Below are 19425 nucleotides of genomic sequence, written 5' to 3' on the forward strand. Positions count from 1 at the left end.
AATTCAAGTAGATTCATTATGAGGTGTGTGCTTGATGTTATAGATGACACAAAGGCAAATCCTGCACAAGAGAGTTTGCAGAAGGAAAACCACACATTAATAAGATGTAGAAAAGATCTAAAGGAAGTTATGTTATTTTTTATTGACTCACTTTAATTGTTGAGATGGACAAGGCAATTGTTTGGTGTGGGTCACTGTCTGGATCACATAGTAGTAAGTCTTTGGTGATAAATTGAATGTGAGGCTAGGAAGCCTATTGAACAGGGTTTGAAACATTCATGTATGAAGGCAGAATAGAAAAGCACTAAGATAATATTTGGGAAAAAAGACACTGGGGTGGGGAGCACCACAGGGTCTCCAGGTTGGCTGTTATCAAGTCATCCAAGAGAACCCTACATAAGATATTCTGAAGAAAATCGCTACAAAATGTATAAATTGCAAACCAATTTTTCAGTTAAAAACTGTATAGAAATCTAGCGTAAACTTCTTTAAAATTTAAAATAACTTAAGGCATAACTTCATAACAGATTTCCACATCCTTTTTTAGGCAAACTTCAACTTTTTCAGATCTATTTTATCCTCTTTTTCTGCTTCTGCCTTTAAGTCCCCATACATTTCAAGAGTAAATTATGGATGACAACACCAGAAAGGGAGGGCAAGAGTTACCCCCACCTACCTACCTCTGAGTAATGTATTAATTATAGTTGCATTACTAATCAATTTAAACCCAATCCTGTAACATTTTAAAGCTAACTAACAGAAGAAACAAGACATACTCAGATGCCCACAGCACTTTCTAAAAGTAGTTGACAATCTCAAACAGATTCTATAGCCACTCTACAAGAACAATGAATCATAATTTGCTTAGCGCACTTTTGGGTGTTATAAAACACCTTGCAAAAACATCTAAGACGACAGTACCTGCCCCAACAGACTTACTGTCTAAAAAGTGTTGTAACAAGTGAAAGAAGCAAAGATAAGGAAATAGGGGATGGAGCTATAGAATAATGTCACTGAGTATATTATGCATACTTCTCATTCCATGATGCTCTGGAGGCCACACAGTTTAGTGGACCAGGCACCGTACCAAATGCGAAGAGACTTACATTCCAGCCCAGCTCTGCCAATAACCTGCTATGGCCTTGCATAAGCCACTTCAGCTCTGTGCCTAAGTTTCTCCTCTCAACCCTTTGTTGTGCATCTGGGGCATAAGCTGGATCCTCCTGCCCTTATTTGAAAAAAAATAAAGGAGACCTAGAGAATCCCTGCAGGTGAAGAAAATCCTGCATAGTACACTCTGATGTCACTGGGGTGCTGGACTATGAAAGCCTGGCTGAAGCCAAGAATCTGAAGTTTTACTCCATAGGCTCCCATAGTTTCCAGTGAGCCTAGTTAGAGACACAATATAAAATCATTTTGATGATATGAAAAAGTAATTAGTAATCAGAAAGTAATTAAAACATGTTTCCCCCTTCTAGTTTTAGCTGCTGGACAGCTGTGAATTTAAGCACAACATGGCTTATCAACAATAAGAACATTAGGCATTCCATAAATATTCTCAACTTTCACTTCTGTAAAATGAAGTCATTAAGTTTCAGCTCAGACCTAAGCAGTTAGAACGGTTTGAAATATAGTTTCCAATATATGAGAAAATAGTCAGTTGCCTGTGAGCATGAAATACAGCCTTAAGAGACTAACAAAATTCCTGATATTTTGGATTTTTGGAGCAAACTATTTACAATTATTCTCACTATATTGCAGAAAACTGGTTTATTACAGTAGATCTACTACTAGATGAAAGCTTTTTGCTTTTGTGAGAGGCTCATCATAAACAGAGGACATATAGATAGTTCACGTTTCATGTAGAACACTGAGTAAACAACGTGGGAGGCTGACGGGATCATAGAATCATAGAATATTAGAGTTGGAAGGGACCTCAGGAGGTCATCTAGTCCAACCCACTGCTCAAAGCAGGGCCAAACCCAGCTAAATCATCCCAGCCAGGGCTTTGTCAAGCCACAGCTTAAAAACCTCTAAAGATGGAGATTCCACCACCTCCCTAGGTAACCCATTCCAATGTTTTACCACCCTCCTAGTGAAAATTTTTTTCCTAATGTCCAGCCTAGACCTCTCCCACTGCAACTTGAGACCGTTGCTCCTTGTTCTGTCATCTGCCACCACCGAGAACAGCCTAGCCCCATCCTCCCTGGAACCCCCTTTCAGGTAGTTAAAGGCTGCTATCAAATCCCCCCTCATTCTTCTCTTCTGAAGACTAAACAAGCCTAGTTCCCTCAGCCTCTCCTCATAAGTCTTGTGCTCCAGCCCCCTAATCATTTTTGTTGCCCTCCGCTGGACTCTTTCCAACTTCTCCACATCCTTTTTGTAGTGAGGGGCCCAAAACTGGGCACAATACTCCAAATGCGGCCTCACCAATGCCGAATAGAGGGGACTAATCACTTCCCTTGATCTGCTGGCAATGCTCCTACTAATGCAGCCCAATATGCTATTAGCCTTCTTGGCAACCAGGGCACACTGCTGACTCATATCCAGCTTCCTATCCACTGTAACCCCTAGGTCCTTTTCTGCAGAAATGCTGCCTAGCTCGTCAGTCCCCACATGCACAGAGTCAGTCACCTCTTCATAGAAAGCAATCAGGTTGGTCAGGCATGACTTTCCCTTGGTGAATCCATGTTGACTGTTCCTGATCACCTTCCTCTCTTCCAAGTGCCTTAAAAGGGATTCCTTAAAGACCTGCTCCATGATTTTTCCAGTGATTGATGTGAGGCTGACCAGTCTGTAGTTCCCTGGATCCTCTTTCCTCCCTTTCTTGAAGATGGGCACTATATTTGCTTTTTTCCAGTCATCAGGGACCTCTCCCCCTGTTGCCACGAGCTTTCAAAGATAATAGCCAATGATTTTTAAATAAAAATGATTCAATTTAAATTTGAGGGGTTTTTTCCATTTCAGTTATAATATGCTTTTCTTTTTAAAAAAAAGAACGGCTTAAAATTAAATTCGAAATCACAACCAATGTTAAGACCCAATCTATTAAAATCGTTTAAATAAAAGATATACTGAATCAGTAAGTCCTCCTAAAAAGAAGTAATGCACTACAGGCTATTTTTCTATATACCGAATGAACACAAAGACAGCTTTAACATACTTTTAAAAATGGCACGTCACATACTGTATTAAGTATCTATATCATTTTTCAGTCTTTACTATGAGTCAACACTAGTATTCATCTATTGCCTCCCCCACCCCAAGTATCAGTACTTTCACTATGTTGAACAGAAACACTTTTAGTTTCACTTTCCCTCCATTTAAGGTAGTTTTATTTAATAAAAAACTTTTAAAATGTTTTGTGTATTTTTAATTCTAATTTCCATACAAATGCAGTTTGACACAAAGCATCGGTATACTTAATCATCTAATAAATAAGAAACATTTAACAATAAAAAATGTAGAAATTAAGAATATGACTATATGTTAAAACATATGATTGGTTAAGTAATTGTGTATAGTTACAGCATATCCTCCTGGTTAGCAAAAATCACCAAAACTAGTTTACAAGCTTTATTTAGTTATGTTTTGATTATTTATATTTCAATGGTTATGCCAGCCAATGAGAAAATCATTTTCCTAAAGTAAGAGTCTAAAGTGCAAATGGGAATTATAATTAAAATTAATGTTTCCTGGCTGCTGAGTGGATTGATTTAAAACACTAATGTTGATCAAATACAGGGCAGGTCCTGTTCTGAAGGAACTTGTGTTTGAGAAACTGATGACAAAGATTGATAAAAGTTTGCAATGGCCATGCAGGTGAGCAGGTGTTGCCTTATTTTTTTTTTTAAAGCCTGAAATGTTTGGATCTGCCAAGCTTTTTGTTCCATAAAATTGCAAGTGGTCATGCCAGGTGGAGAGAAAGCTCATAATCACCAGTGTGCATAACAGGGCGTTTTAACTTTTGGACAAGATGTGTTGGTCAAGCTACAATGCTTGCTTATTCTGGAAAGTCCTTGTACTAACAGTTACACGGCCTTCAGATCTTCAGTAGGTGGAAGATACAGATGGCCTGAACTGTTGCATGCACTTATCATGATTTAAGCTATTTATTCTATTAATTTCCAGTACTTTAGTGCACTCAATTTGCATAACAGAGTTAAGGAAATAACAGATATGGAAGAGTATTTTTGCCTAACATTCAATATCCCAGTCTTAAAGAAAACCAGACCAAAGCTAAGGAGCAGTAATGAACTAAAGATAAGATAAGCTATAGGTAACAATGATCATACTGCATAACAATATGGTAAGTTTTTAATCTATAAATGAGGATTTACTGAAAATGCTTTTTGCTATTAAAGGGTGTCCTCTATTCAAATATCAGAGCAGAAGACCACCAACCAGATACATAAAAAACCAAACCTGAAAAATCCAAATCAGTGGCAAATAGCCTCCCTGACGATTTTGGGACTTAATGACATCAATGCTGAATAACTTAAGGTTTTTAATATTAAAAAAAATCCAAGTTTCTAGCCATTGTGTCTGCAAACATTCCAAATGTGAATAGAAGTGTAGATGGACAGCTTTGTCCTCCCGGTCTGTAGTCAGACGTCTCAAAAACTCTAATGTTGACCATAGCATTGCCAAGCAGAGAGAAATTCATTTGCTGTGAAATTCATTTGCTGTGAAAGGTGACTGCAAATGAATGCAGTTTTTTGCTCAGTCTGTTCCTGTGTCTGCTTATTTTACTAACCAATGCAAGTTTTGACACCTTTTTAGTCTGTTAGCACAGCAGAGCCAATACAGCTCCAGGACCGTAAGGTGGTTTTCCTCAGCCTCACACTTCAGACTTACTAACCAAACTGCCATGTACAGAATATTCATCATTATGAGGCATAAAAAAAAAAGTTTCACTTCCAGATTCCATGTTTACTTTACCGGACTAAAAACAATTTGTGCAGCCTGAAAAAGTTTAGTTACTGACATATTCAGGGAATACACAATGTCAATTTCACACTGCTGGGGCTTGGGAAAGTTCTAAGCAGAGGCAGACATTAGATCTATTAATAAGGGTGGACCACACAAATTAGAGTCTGGAAAACAATAGCTGTTTTCCCCTGTCCTTCAATGCTCAGATCCTAGCAGTCAGAAGGCTCTGGGAGGAGTTTTGTGTTTTAGAGTAATAAAACCTCCCTCTGGGCACTAGAGTAACTTGACCTTCAGATTTTTCAGACAACTACTAGTCGGATGCTACTGACATATGAAAAATGGAGCCACCATCCTGCTCAGTCTAGATCCAGAAGAAATGAGGTCCAATATCCTTGTCCCTTCTAGTAGATAGCAGCAGTACGAGACTTCTTACTAGGTTATAACAACAGCTAAACCTTACTCGTGGTGCCTCCACGTTTATTATTCATACATACCTCTCCCTAGTTGTTGGGTTTAGATCTCTGGTAATTTTTTTCATACCACAAGGAAAGCAACATTGGAACAAGAATTGACAAGAACTAAACAGTCATAAGATTATTTATATAAACTCTGCTCTGGCACTTAAATATTCTTTGATCAATAGATATTGCTGCTCTCCTATCTAATAAGGTAACTTGAATAAATGGACAAAAGTGATCTTGTTCATGGTGGCTTTTGTAAGCACCTTTATCCACTGCTGAAATACAATTTTTCAGCTTTCTACACTGATGGTGGCAAAGTCACCACCGTCAGATCAACTTATCTGGATCGACCGAGTGGTCAGTAAAGACCCGCTCAGTCAATCCAGAAGTCAACGCTATTAATCCACCCCCGCTAGCGGCGTAGTGCTGCATCGAAGGGAATGTGGTTCCCGTCCGCGCAGTGCAATGAAGACGGTGGGCAGAAGAGAGGCACAGCAGTCGATGGGAATTATTCAAGTTTTCTGCATAGTTTGCGTAACTCCCGTCAACTGCTGCCGAATCGCCGGAGTAAGTGTAGACCAAGCCTAAGTGAGCAAGAACACACTAACGTAACAGCACTTGGGACCAAAAATTAGCCATAGTTCACCACTTAGAAGTGTAGCAGGACTGCCTATCCCCTCTGGCTTCATGCTAGTCACTGTCTCAGTTGCCCCCACGTGGGTTCCACAACCACCGCTACATAGGATTTCATATTTTGAGAAACACCCTTCTTGGGGTCTGGGTTTATTAACAAAGTTCACAAGTAAACACAAGAACTCCCCCTCTGGCTTCCTAGATGGCTCACAACCCTTTGGTCTTTGTGCAGGGTTCTTAGTCCTGTCCCCTACTGAGGCTTTCCTCCTGCAGACTTGCTCTGCACATTCCAGCCTTCCTAGCTGGCCCCAACTCCCTGCAGGCTTGCCCCACTAGGCACTCTGCCTGGGTGCTAGGGAGCACGGCTCAGTGTAGAACAACTCATGGAGTCCTCTTGCTCCTTTGGAGTCTCTCCCTATTCTCTATCAAGGAACAACCCTCAGGGCTTCCTACCTGAATTTTTGCTTCAGCTCTCCACAGGTTGCTTCTTTTATCTCCACCCTAGAAGGCCTGATTTGCTACATGACCTGCCTGTCACTCATTTTCTCCACTTGGAGAGGCAAGCTATGCTTGTCACAGGTGAGGCTTGACCCAGCTGCCCTTAGTTTCCTTGTAACAGGGTGACTGGCCCTTTATCGGTTTATTTAGATTTGTTTAAAATGTGCCAAACACTAAGCAAATGCACAAAATTTGAGAACATTAGATAAACCAAATCACACTTACAAAATTACTGGTGCCACTGAATGACTTTGCCAACCATCTATTCCACAACTCCAGTCAATTAGCGATGACACCCAAAAACCGTTCATCACAGCATACAAGTTACAGCGCAAGACATTGTCACAGCGATTTACTGCACCGTTTTGGCATTCCCCTATGTATTCCTCCACATTCACAGTTACTCAGTACAAAAGAGTGCTGAGGAAGGAAAACAGAAGAGTCAGGAAGTGAATGCTAGTCTTTTGTGCCAAGTAAACTCCGCAATTATAGAGATGATGAATGGATCCTGAAGACTGTTTTTCTATAGAACTTTGACATTAAAATACATGTGCTTGTACAGAAAATATATGGGCATATATTAGTGTAAACATGCAGTAACAGTTCTGAAGAGTTCAGGGGAATCGTCTTAGGACACTAACAGTATTTTCCTTTAGCAACAACTTTCTCAATGAGTACTTAACAATTTGAGATTTTGAAACACAACTACCACCCATCCCACTGTCAAACAATATTGGTGTTTTGGGGTGAATAGGTAGCTGGTATAACTGGAACACAAGATGTGTTCCTTTAGTCCTACAGCGGATGGTCAACTGCTTGAGGAAAAATACTGGGGGGCATGTTTTCATTAGATGATTGGGGGGAGGCAGGAGTTTTTTCAAAAGCAGAAACAATTTTTGTAACAATTAAATGGCATTTACTCAGTCTTATTTTATCATTAAAGCTGTTCTTTTGTCCCATCAAGAATTTTCACATTTTGGAACAGGAATCTCACCTTCATGGACTAACATATTACTTCCCTTATATAGCTTCCCTGTGATAACTGCTGAGAAACTGTCTTAAATCTTGAAGCATGAGCATATTAATCCAAAGCTAGTTGGTTGGGGTTTTTTTTTTTTGGTTTTGTTTTTTTTTTTGGGGGGGGAAAAAAAAACATAAATCAGATACTGTTTTGCACACAACCGCCTAGCTCTTTTTTAAAAAATTCTGCTGAACTCCTGGCCTTGTTAGCACAAAGAGCCCATTGGCACAGGATAAGTGCATTGTGTGGAATAGTACTTCCTTCTACCAGTTTTGAATGCCACTTTTCAGTTTCATGTCAGATGAAGTGTTATGAATGTACCCTTGTTCTTTTAAAAGACAACAAGTAACTAGCATTCCAGTTATTTTATATACTTTTATCATGTCCCCTTGAATTTGTCTAAATCAAACAATCCTACTCATTCTTGTTGCCATTCTCTGCACCTCCATTATTCCTGCTAGAACCTTTTTGACACTAGATAACCAGAACTGAAGACTGCCTCCAAATGGGGTCGTACCACTGATTTAGAGTGGAATTATAATATTTTCTTTCCATCCCATTCTTATACATCCTAATATTGATTATTTTATACCACTGCTACACAGAGCATTCCACAAGCAGCTGACAATTAATTTAGCAGCTAGAAAGGTGTCTGGGTAGTTCAAATTATTCTCAACATCCATTATTTTGCATGTGCCAACACTAAACTGTATCCGCCAAAGTTGTGTCTATTCACCTACCTTTGTTAAGTCCCTCAGGAGTTCTTCAGTTCTCTGTGGTCTTGATAAATCTAATTCTGTCCTCTGCAAGTTTAGACACCTCAGTATTCACTCCTTTTTCCAGAATCAATATATTAAAACACCAGTCCTAATACAGAAGCTCGTGAGCACCATGATTTAACTTTCTGCCATGATCAGAAGTGACCTTTTTACTCCTTAACTTTTTCTCTCAGCAAGATTCCCTCCCATGTTTTCTCTTCCGACTTCTAACACCTTCGTATGTTACCTGGTCCTACTCTCCCCATGCATGTGCCCAATTCTGCCCCTAAACAGACAGAGGCAAGCGAAGAGACAGTGGAACTACATCACACATCATTTCCAGTAACACGACCAAAATAAGGCTCAGTATGGTTTCAGAAAATGTTTGTTTTTAAACAAACACATGCACTTACTTGAAATTCACCAAAGTAAAATAAAACTCACAGATAATGTAACAAACAAACAAACTGCTTAGGAAGCAGTGGAATTTTATGCATGCTTCAGTCAATCAGATTAGGTTAAAAACAGCTCAGAACCTACAGTACCCTCTCTGGCTGTACAGCTTCACTTTGGTGAGTTCAAGTAGTAAATTTGAACTGGGCAGGAGATAAGAGATCTGGTAGATGGCAATGTTCCACAAGGTAATTGCTAAATTACATGCCTCGAAAGACAAATACTAATTAAAAGTGTACACTGGCCAAGTGTCACCTGCTCCAGTGCCCCTAAATTAATATGATTTTAGTTCCAAAGTCACAAGGCTTCTGCTATACCTCATGATGTAGCAAGACAAAAAATAAGACACTCCAAGACACAAACCATTAATTAAGATAGATCATTATTAGTTCTTGTCAATTCTTGTTCCAGTGTTGCTTTCCTTATCTAGAAACAGCAAGCCATGCTTCACAATCAAACCATTTATTTTGCCTAATGAATTCACAGTTCTCAGTTTTATCCCCTCCCCATCATCTCTGTAACTCAAATAAAAGCTGCAAGTTAGAAGTAATAAAGCAATTGTCTTGCAGGCCTTTTGATAGCAAACAGAGAATAATTATAAAGCTACAGGAAAAGAGAACTCCTTTTTCAAAATTATTTTGTAACCAATGTCAAGCTAATCAACAAACTAGCTTTAGTTTGTTTACATGAACAGTATAATTTCTTGCATGTCATTTTTGCTCTTCCTTTTACTAATACACAAAACTGAAATAAGTGAGAATGTCACAATGTCATGGGTAACTGCACTTGCATCTTCCCTCGATGGCACTCTCTTAAGGTTTCAGACTAGTAGTCATCACCTCTCTCAGGCACAGTCCCCATGTCTTTCTCCTTCCAGACTGGGGGTTTGGGCTTGCAGTCCCGCTGCATATCATCATGATTTCCCCACAGTAGGTCTGCCTGGGTCCAGCACCTGTGATTAACCTTTTCTCCAGGGGCTATAACACTTACCAACCAACTTTCACAAAGCAAGATCCATTTATTATCAGGGCAAGTATGCTAAAAGCATACAAGGGACCCCTGATCAGTCTAATGGGGTCCTAGGAATACAAAGACTTCATAATCCTTCCACAAAGACTGGGGCCCCCCATGGGTAGAAGGTTCTGGCCACTGAATCAAAAAAAGGCTCTGAGTTCATTCAAATTCAGCCTTTGTATACCAAAAAGGCTTTGTCTCTTGGCCATTAAAAACCCAGTTTAAACTAGGAATGTAAAAATTAGTTGAATTAAAAATCCATGTAAACGTTCTAGAAATAGAACTGCCCCTTCCCCGCCCAGTGTTAAATGGTAATCAGCTGTTTAAAAGGTTTAAACAGGGAATGAACAGAACTGGTAATCATCAAGTGATCCATCCCATCACCCGTTCCCAGCTTCTGGCAAATAGTGGATAGGGACACTTCACAGTATGGTTTTGCATCCATGGTCATCCTGGCTAATAGCCATTGATTGACCTATCCCTCCATAAACTTATCTAGTTCTTTTCTGAATGCTATTATAGTCTTGGCCTTCACAACATCCACTGGAAAAGAGTTCCACTAGTTGACTGTGCGTTGTGTGAAGAAATACCTCCTGTTTGTTTTATTCATTTATCTAAGTGACACCCTAATTCTTGTGTTATGAGAAGGAGTAAATAACACTTCCTTATTTACTTTCTCCACACCAGTCATGATTTTATAGACTTCTATCATATCCCTTCATAGTCCAAGCTGAGAAGTCCCAGTTTTAGTAGTTTTTCCTCATATAGAAGCTGTTCCATATCCCTAATCATTTCTGTTGCCCTTTTCTCTACCTTTTCCAATTCCAATATGTCTTTTTTGAGATGGGGTGACCAGATCTGCACACGTTATTCAAGATGTGGGCGTACCATGGATTTATATAGAGGCAATATGATATTTTCTGTCTTATTATCTATCCCTTTCCTATTGATTCTCAACATTCCGGTAGCTTTTTTTGACTGTTGCTGCACCTGAGCGAATCTTGTCAGAGAACTACACACAATGACTCCAAAATCTCTTTCTTGAGTGGTAACAGCTGATTTAGATTCCATCATTTTATAGGTGTAATTTGAATTATGTTTTCCAATGTGCATTACTTTGCATTTATTAACATGCAATTTCATTTGCCATTTTTGTTGCCCAGTAACCCAGTTTTGTGAGATCCCTTTGTAACTCTTCACAGCCTGCTTTGGACTTAACTACCTTTAGTAGTTTTATATTGTTGCAGATTTTGCCGCCTCACTGTTTACCCCTTTTTCCAGATCATTTATGAATATATTGAACAGTATTGGTCCCCATACAGACTGCTGGGGGACACTGGAACCATTCTCCATTCTGAAAACTGACCATTTATTCTTACCCTTTGTTTCCTATCTTTTAACCAGTTACTGATCCAATAGACAACTTTTCCTCTTATTCCATGACTGCTTACTTTGCTTAAGAGCCTTTGGTGAGGGACCTTGTCCAAAGTTTTCTGAAAAATCTAAGTACACTACTACCCTTGTTCACATGCTTGTTGACCCACTCAAAGCATTCTGGTAGATTGGTGAGACATGATTTCCCTTTACAAAACCATGTTGACTCTTCCCCAACAAATTGTATTCATCTACATGCCTGATAATTCTGTTCTTTACTACAGTTTCAACCAATCGGCATGGTACTGAAGTGCCACACTTTAAGAAGGACATGGACCAACTGAAGAAAATCCAGAGGAGAGCAAGAGAAATGATAAATAGGTCAAATTTTGCAAACTATGAGGAAAGGTTAAAAAAATGGCCATGGCTAGTCTTGAGAAAAGAAGACTCGGACGGTACCTTAGTTTTAAGCATACAGTCTTCAAACATATTAAAGAGGACAGTGATCAATTGTTCTCACTGTACGTTGTAAGTTGTAGCCTTGTCGGTCTCAGGATATTAGAGAAACAAGGTGGGTGGGGTGATATTTATTGGACTGAAGAAGAGCTCAGTGTGTCCTGAAAGCTTGTCTCTCTCACAAATAGAAGTTGGTCCAATAAAAGATATTACCTCACCCACCTTGTCTCTCTAATTGTTCTCAACTGAAGTTGTCCACTGAAGGTAGGACAAATAATAATAAACTTAATCTGCAGACAAGGAGGTTTAGTTAGATATTAGGAAAAGCTTTCTAACTATAATAGAGAAGTACTGGAAAAGGCTTCCGAGGGAGGCTGTGGAATCCCCATCTTTGGAGACTTTTAGAACAGGTTGGACAAACACCTTTCAGGGATGGTCTAGGTTTACTTGGTTCTGCCTCAATGTAGGGGGATGGACTAGATGAAATCTCGAGATCCCTTCCAGCCCTACACTTATATGATTCTATAGCACAGACGCAAGACTGCCTTTTTAGAACACATTGCATTAACAGTCTCAGAAAATGCATCATCTTTCCCTCAGTTTCAGAGGGTGAGTGGATGACAGAAAAGCCATTTTCTTACAAGTGATTAACCATGGAGATCAAAAACACAAAAACACACAATTCAGCTGTTAATTTTAATTGGAAAGATTACAAAGGATTTTTTTTTTTTAAACATTCCTTAAGTGACAGAGCAGGAAGCACAGCAGAGAAGTCACAACCCGGAGGAAAAGAGGGGGCCAAAGTAGGTTTAAGTTTTCTTTGCACCCTCTAAATTCTGGGCTGGTGAGTAGGCTGAATCAGCCTTGGTGAATACTTTAAAATTTTGCCACATCAGCGAGAATGGTCAGTGGTATGCACCACAGCCAGACCCCTTCCACCTTCAGCTTCACTTCCTACTGCCAGGGCTTGCTGGGAGACCAGCAAAGGTCCACCTATAGAGGCCCAGTGCAGAATCTGCATTGGATAAATTCTCCCAGGCACATTGTGGGCTGTTATAGCCCTTATACACTACTGTAAACAGGCTACGGAAGGAAATAAATTCCCCTGCCCATCCTCTTTTTTTAATCAATATTCAACCTAACTCTGACAACACTGCCTCCCACTTCATAAACACAGATTTTATTCTAAACCAAAAAAAGTAGCTTCCTTTCCTTTGTACACAATTTTAATTATTCCTTTCACATTCACCTATGCGGTACAGTACTGCCTTTTGAGGAGCAATGGGACAGGGGAAGAAAGTACCAGGAAAGAGGAAAAAGTAATGAGAAAGAACTGAAAATGGGATATTGTGGGAAGAAATAGTTATTGCCATGAGTTGGGGGCATCATTCCATAAGGGCGGAATCATAAATGAATCATACAATAAAAAACTTTATAGTACCCCAACACCACCACATTGTTTATGCCACAAGCAATTTGAATAATGTTTTTTCATTATATTCAGTTCCCCCCTTTTTCTATCGCTCTGAAATATGCTAGTTACTATGGAAACAATGTTACCTTTGGTATGAGAGAGGCTTAGTAACATCCACAAACCTAAAATAAAGTCAATTTATATAACCTGAAACTTACATCCTAGTTTGTAGACTATAGAAGTTATTTTGTTTTTAAGGACTGTATATAGCGTTTATGTACTTATGCCATATGCTACAAACATTACATAGATTCCTATATTTTAAAAAGAAACTTAGAGTTTTTACATAACACTGACTTTATGCCACAGTTGTGGAAGTCGCTAAACTCCTTTCAGACCATGATGGTATTATTCCCATAGTAATTTATTTAAAAAGGAGAAAACCAAAAGGACACACAAGAAAGTTTTATTCAATATTTGTCCTAAGACTGTTAGATTCAACAAATGTGGCATAAACCAAATTTTATGTAGAGTATTACACTTTTTTTTTCTGGCCTCTTAAGTTTGGAATCATTCACTCATGATTCCATCCCTAATTCATGGCAATAAAAACTGCATAAGCTTGCAAACCATCATTTTTCTGCCTCATCTCTTGTACAGTAACTGCTTATATGTAATAACTCATCTTTTTCCCAAAAAAGTATGTACAGAACAGAGAGGTGCTAAGTAAAAAAGGCACAGAGGATTACAGCTCAGGCAATGAAACTGATCAAAAGAACACCATCAACTTTTAACAACACTACTGTCTAATAATAGTTTGCCTATTATTTTCAATATGCACGGGCAATATTAAAGAACAAGACTGTCTTCCACAGTGTTGACCACAGCTAAATATGCAGGTAGCGTTGCAGACATTTCCTCTCTCATTCAAGATAACATAGATCACCCTACTCCCATTTTTGACTGAAACCACTTTCCTGTGCAAGTCAAGCAATTCTTTAAATACTCTCACACCACCACTTTCCAGGCAATGTATCTTCATCTCTCTGGAATGAAATGCAACACAAGGAAACAAAAGTCAGCACTGTGTCACTAGCCAATGTTCACTGATCACCAGTGGTCCCTAAAGAAAACCTCTGGATCAAACAAAGCTTTCCTCAACCAGGGGTATTGCATGTACAGTACCATTACGATAAAAACAGTAGAGACTCAAGATACGGAACATTTGAAAGAGAGTCTTAGGAAATGCTCAACTATGGACAAAGAAGCCTTCATGTAATTCTATATTCGAGCTCTGATCTATAGTTGGGATTCAGCAGTTGCTAGCCAGCAACCAGTGTAGCTGTATCAGGGAAAACCCCAGGCATAGACAACTGTAGCCATGACTTGCACTAATTGAGCTTACCTCTGTACCAGGCAAGGAAAAATTCAACCAGTGCAAATTACACCTGTCATTGTCTATGCATTGTCTTTGCAATGGTGTAACTAAACCGATTTGCTGGTCACTGATTGCTCAATCCAAAACATAGACACAGGCCTGAAACACCTAGTTTAACAAGGTATATGTTTCCTCACACTCATCACGAGCTAAACTGCAGGGATAAGCAGCACATTAAAAAAATTAAAAGATAAACAACATTATCTAAGTGACAGTATGGGGGAAAGCTGACTGGTTCACAGGAAGACACAGATGAGATAGGCGCATCCCTTAAGGGAGGATTTATCCTAGTAAACAGGAGAGAATAGAAGGTAGGATCTGAAGAGAAACAGTCAAATGAAAAAAAAATCCCAATCAATTACATCACATGAAGGCAGACAACTAAATATTACCAAATTTTATAGGTGGCTGTATGGAATTACTAGAAGTCTAAATACTAAGCTGGGTGAACTTGAGTGCCTGGTATTAAATGAGGATACTGATATAATAAGTACCACAGAAACCTGGTGGAGCAATGATAACAAATGGGACAGTAATACTAGGGTACAAAAATATGCAGGAATTACAGAGTAGGTTGCACTGGTGAGGGGTTGCAATATATATGAAAGATGCATAGACTCAAAGACAATAAAAATCTTACATGAATCAGACTATACCACAGAATCTCTATGGACAGAAATTCCATGTTTGAATAATAAGAGTATAGCAGTTGGAATATACTACCGACCACCTGACCTGGATGTTGACAGTGATTGTGAAATGCTCAGGGAGATTAGAGAGGCTACAAAAAACAGAAAATTCAATAATAATGGAAGATTTCAACTATCCCCATATTGACTGGGTACACTCAGGACAGGATGCAGATTAAAAGGTCTAGACAACATTATGACTGCTTCCTGGAGGAGCTAGTCATGGAACCCTCAATGGGATAGGCAATTCTTGATTTAGTCCTAAATGGCAGGATCTAGTCCAACAGGGGAAGACAGCTTAACTGCTCCATAACAGAGGCCATAATGTAATTAAATTTAACATCCCTGTTAGGGGGGGAAATAGAAAAGAAATCCACCACAGGAACATTTAACTTCAAAAAGGGGAACTACACAAAAATGAGGAAGCTAGTTAAAAGGAAATTAAACAGAATAGTCACAAGAGTGAAATGCCTGCAAGCTGCATGTAAACTATTGAAAAACACCATAACAGAGGCTCAAACTAAATGCATACCCCAAATTAAAAAGAAAAACACAAAACAAAAAAACAAAATAAAAAACAGTAAACGGATCAAAAAAGCCACTACACAGTAAAAGATGATGTCAGAGACAAAAAGCCATCCTTTAAAATTGGAAGTCAAATCTTACTTAGGAAAATAGAAAGGAAGATAAACTCTGACAAGTCAAGTGCAAACTTGAAGAACAATTAGCAAAAGACAAAAACTAACAGCAAAATTGTTTTTCAAAACATCACAAGTAAGTAGCTTGCCAAACAATCAGAGGGGACTGGGGTGCAAGGAATACAAGGCCACTGTAGAGAAGCTAAATGAATTCTTTGCAGTGGTCTTCACCACAGAGGACGTGATGGAGATTCCCACACCTGAGCCAGTAATAAGTTACCAGGACCAGATGATATTCACCAAAGTGTTCTGGAGGAAGTCAAATATGAAACTGCAGAACTACTAACTGTGGTATGTAACCTCTCTCTAAAATCAGCCTCAGTATCTGACGACTAGACGTAACTAACGTAACATCAATTTTTAAAAAGGCTCCAAAGGCCTTCCTGGCAATTTCAAGATTCTCATCTGTAGGCTGTATCCACTCGTTGAGTTATACTTGGTATGTAAGCTCTTCATGACAGGGACTATCCCTCCTCTGTGTTAATAAAGGGCAGCACTGATCCTTGATTGGTGTCATAAGATATTACCACCATTCAAACAAAAGACATTAGAAAATGTAGCACAGTAAACAACTTGGCACTGACAGGGATATCTTTCCATATCTAGCTTCTATTCTACAATTCCCTACAAAAAAATTAGCTGAAGGAATCCTTTCAAGCACTGGTGTGCAGTAAGCAACTGTTTCTCAAGAAGAATGAGATTCTTGGAATGCTCTAATTTTGAATCCCTCACTTCAGATTAATGGTTCATTTTCAAGACCTCTACAAATCATAACAGGACTAAAGTGTTAATGATATTTTTGCAGGGATGCTCTAAGACAGATAGAAGACCTCAGTAATTTTTCCAAATATTCTGGAAGACAGGAAACAAGAAGTCTTTTCAATAATTCTCAAGGTTGAGGAGTTAAATTATAGGTACTGTAAAAGTAAATGAATAAATCAGCACAGTCTAGTTTGATAGCACTTTTCTGTAGAATATTCAGAACCTGCAGAATGCTTTGGAATCATGTGTTTTAAGGAGAAACTTATAGAACAAGGACAAAGCCATGATAAACAGGATCAGAGATGCATTCCAAGTGTAGGGAGTCTCAAACAAGAAGGCTGGGGACGCAGGACAAAGTAGTAAGGAAGATGTACATTTTTTGCAAAAAGAAACAGAATAGAAAGAAACATGAGGAGAAAAGGTAAGTGGGGCCAGACTGTGTAGGGCCTTGAAGGGAAGGACAAGGAACTTGAATCTGATGCTAAACAGTTAAATGATTTGAAGAACTGCTGGAGATAAAGTAGCAAGACACGGAATTATGCATATGGCAGTATTTTGGACAGACTGAATGAAGGACAGCGAGGTGGGTGTCCACAAAGCCATCCACATATATAATGATGCTTTAAAAAATACATAATTGGCAAGTATAGCAGCTTGAACTTTGCCTTAGATTTTGGAATGTGGAACACTCAAACGAAAAACCTATTAAAAATCACTCAGAGCACCTTACATATACATAGTGCTATGAAGTAAGATTTCTTGCCCCATGAGAGAAAAATCTGTAAAGATGCAATAAAGATATTAAAATGTATGTTTAAAGATAGCATTTTACAATCCACATAAAATCCCAACAGCTCTCTGTAGGTATATTTCATATAAATCCACACTTTAAAAAGCAACTAATCTGGTCTGTAAAGATGATTAAATATAGGCAGTGGCGTCAATATAAATCGTAGTACCCTATACCTAAACAGCTTACTAACACCAACCACCACCACTACTCTACAAACACCAAATCCTCACAACACCCTTTTGAGGTATGCTTCCAAATTTAATGATAGGGAAAAAGATAAAGTGACGTGCTCAGTGCTACACAGCAAGTCAACAAGATTGCAATTCAGGAGTGCCCATCTCCCAAATCCAAGATGAGTTCACTAGACTATGCTGCCTCACTTCCCTGTATTGTAGGAGTCACTCACGATATCAATTTGAGATTTCAAACATTAGATGAGTCTGTATTTCCTAACCCTCAAGTCATTCTTATCATTAAGAGATACACATGAGACTTTACACACAGATATTTAACAATTTTAGCTCAGGGCACCAAGAATACTGTTTCATTTAATATTAACAGTCTTTTACACTGGTAAGTAATGTGAACTCTTGACTTACAAGCTTACCTCTTACTCCTTTTCCGGATTAGACTTTTCTAAACCTGGTAACCCCACAGCAAAGCTCCACACTACTTTTAACCACATCTATGTATAAATCCCGTCCTATTGCAATTAAGTACCCAACAGTTAAAGGATTTTCTGTTATAAGCATCCTATCATTAAAAAGTATTAGAATAGTTCATTTAAATGCACACAAGCACCTCTCAACAGATGTACTTTGTAACTTTAATTGATATCGTATCTCTACATTCAAGAAAAATGCATACTAAGTTAAAAGAGCTGTTTACTGACACTCCTTTTAAATGTTTCATTATAATCTGGGTTTTCAAATGTAATGGTACCAACATTTTACTCACGAGAGAGATAAAACTGCATATGTGCTTTAACATTTTCAAAAATATTAAATGAACGCAAAAGTTTTCTATGCAAGCATATCTTCTTCTTCTCTAGATAACCATCATCCTTCCCAGGACTCAGGGAGGACATGCTTCTTATTGCAGCATCTGACTCCTTAGCAGCTTTATGGGCAGCTGTGTTCGCAATATTGGAAATAGTGGCAAGTTTGTCAGTTAGGCTTCTGAGGGGCATCTCATTTTCCCAAAGCTGTTTTGCTGCTTTACTGAGTCATTCACTGCCACATTTTTGTTATGAGACTAATAGACCCATGCAGATTTCATGATACACCTTTAAAGGGTGGGTGTGAGTGTTAAAAAGTAGGTTATGGGTCCTTTCACAGCATGTGAACAGACATTTGCTCATGATTGTTCTGTTAAAGACAGCCACATTTTGACCCATCACCTGCACACCACTGTTGCATGCATTTTGTGGGAATTAAATTAACAGTTTCTCTGAAAATCTTCCCACCTCTCTCTATATGTATTTTTTAAGATGAGTATTTCTTTGTGCAAGTCTCCTCCACCCTCTGAAAGATGCCAGGAATGTGCCTTTTTGTTCAGGATACACCAACTCATTAAATACAAGCCACATACTGGGAGCAAGGCACATAAGTGGTTGAGGGATATCTCATACACCTGAAGAAAGCATCTAAGCCAGCCAACCTCCAAAACACCCTCTGCAGTCACACAAACACAACCCACCACAGGAGACTAACACTGGAGAAGGGACTCCTCCAGATCTTGACGAGTCCATTAATTCAACAGGATCTAGCAGAGATTCACTCTCAAACTCTTTTCCGGCGGAGGGGGGCCTCGCTCGTGTAAGGAGTGGGCAGCCTGAGACTGCCAGCTAAGCTCTCGCAGCAGAGTCAATACCGCATTGCTGCTGATGCTGCTCATTTCCACAAGCAACAGCATCCAAAAAAGCAGCCCCAGTCCCCTGCAGACCCGGCTGGCTCCTCTGCAGCGAGCAGCAGCTCCGCAGTGACGGATCCATCCCCGCTGGGGAGAAGGAAGGTTCAGCAGAGCCCGGGG

At 39.1% G+C, this 19425-nt stretch overlaps 1 protein-coding gene across 1 annotated transcript in view; it reads right to left on the bottom strand.

The window, feature by feature from the left end:
• The window catches only part of STIM2 (stromal interaction molecule 2), a 130380-nt gene that overhangs the window by 110065 nt on the left and 890 nt on the right, over positions 1 to 19425 (bottom strand). The window lies entirely within an intron of this gene.

The sequence above is a fragment of the Emydura macquarii genome, unplaced genomic scaffold (genome assembly GCF_026122565.2).
Source record: "Emydura macquarii macquarii isolate MOO-44397 ecotype Brisbane River unplaced genomic scaffold, CSIRO-AGI_Emac_v2 contig_2448, whole genome shotgun sequence".
NCBI classification, from domain to species: Eukaryota; Metazoa; Chordata; order Testudines; family Chelidae; genus Emydura; species Emydura macquarii.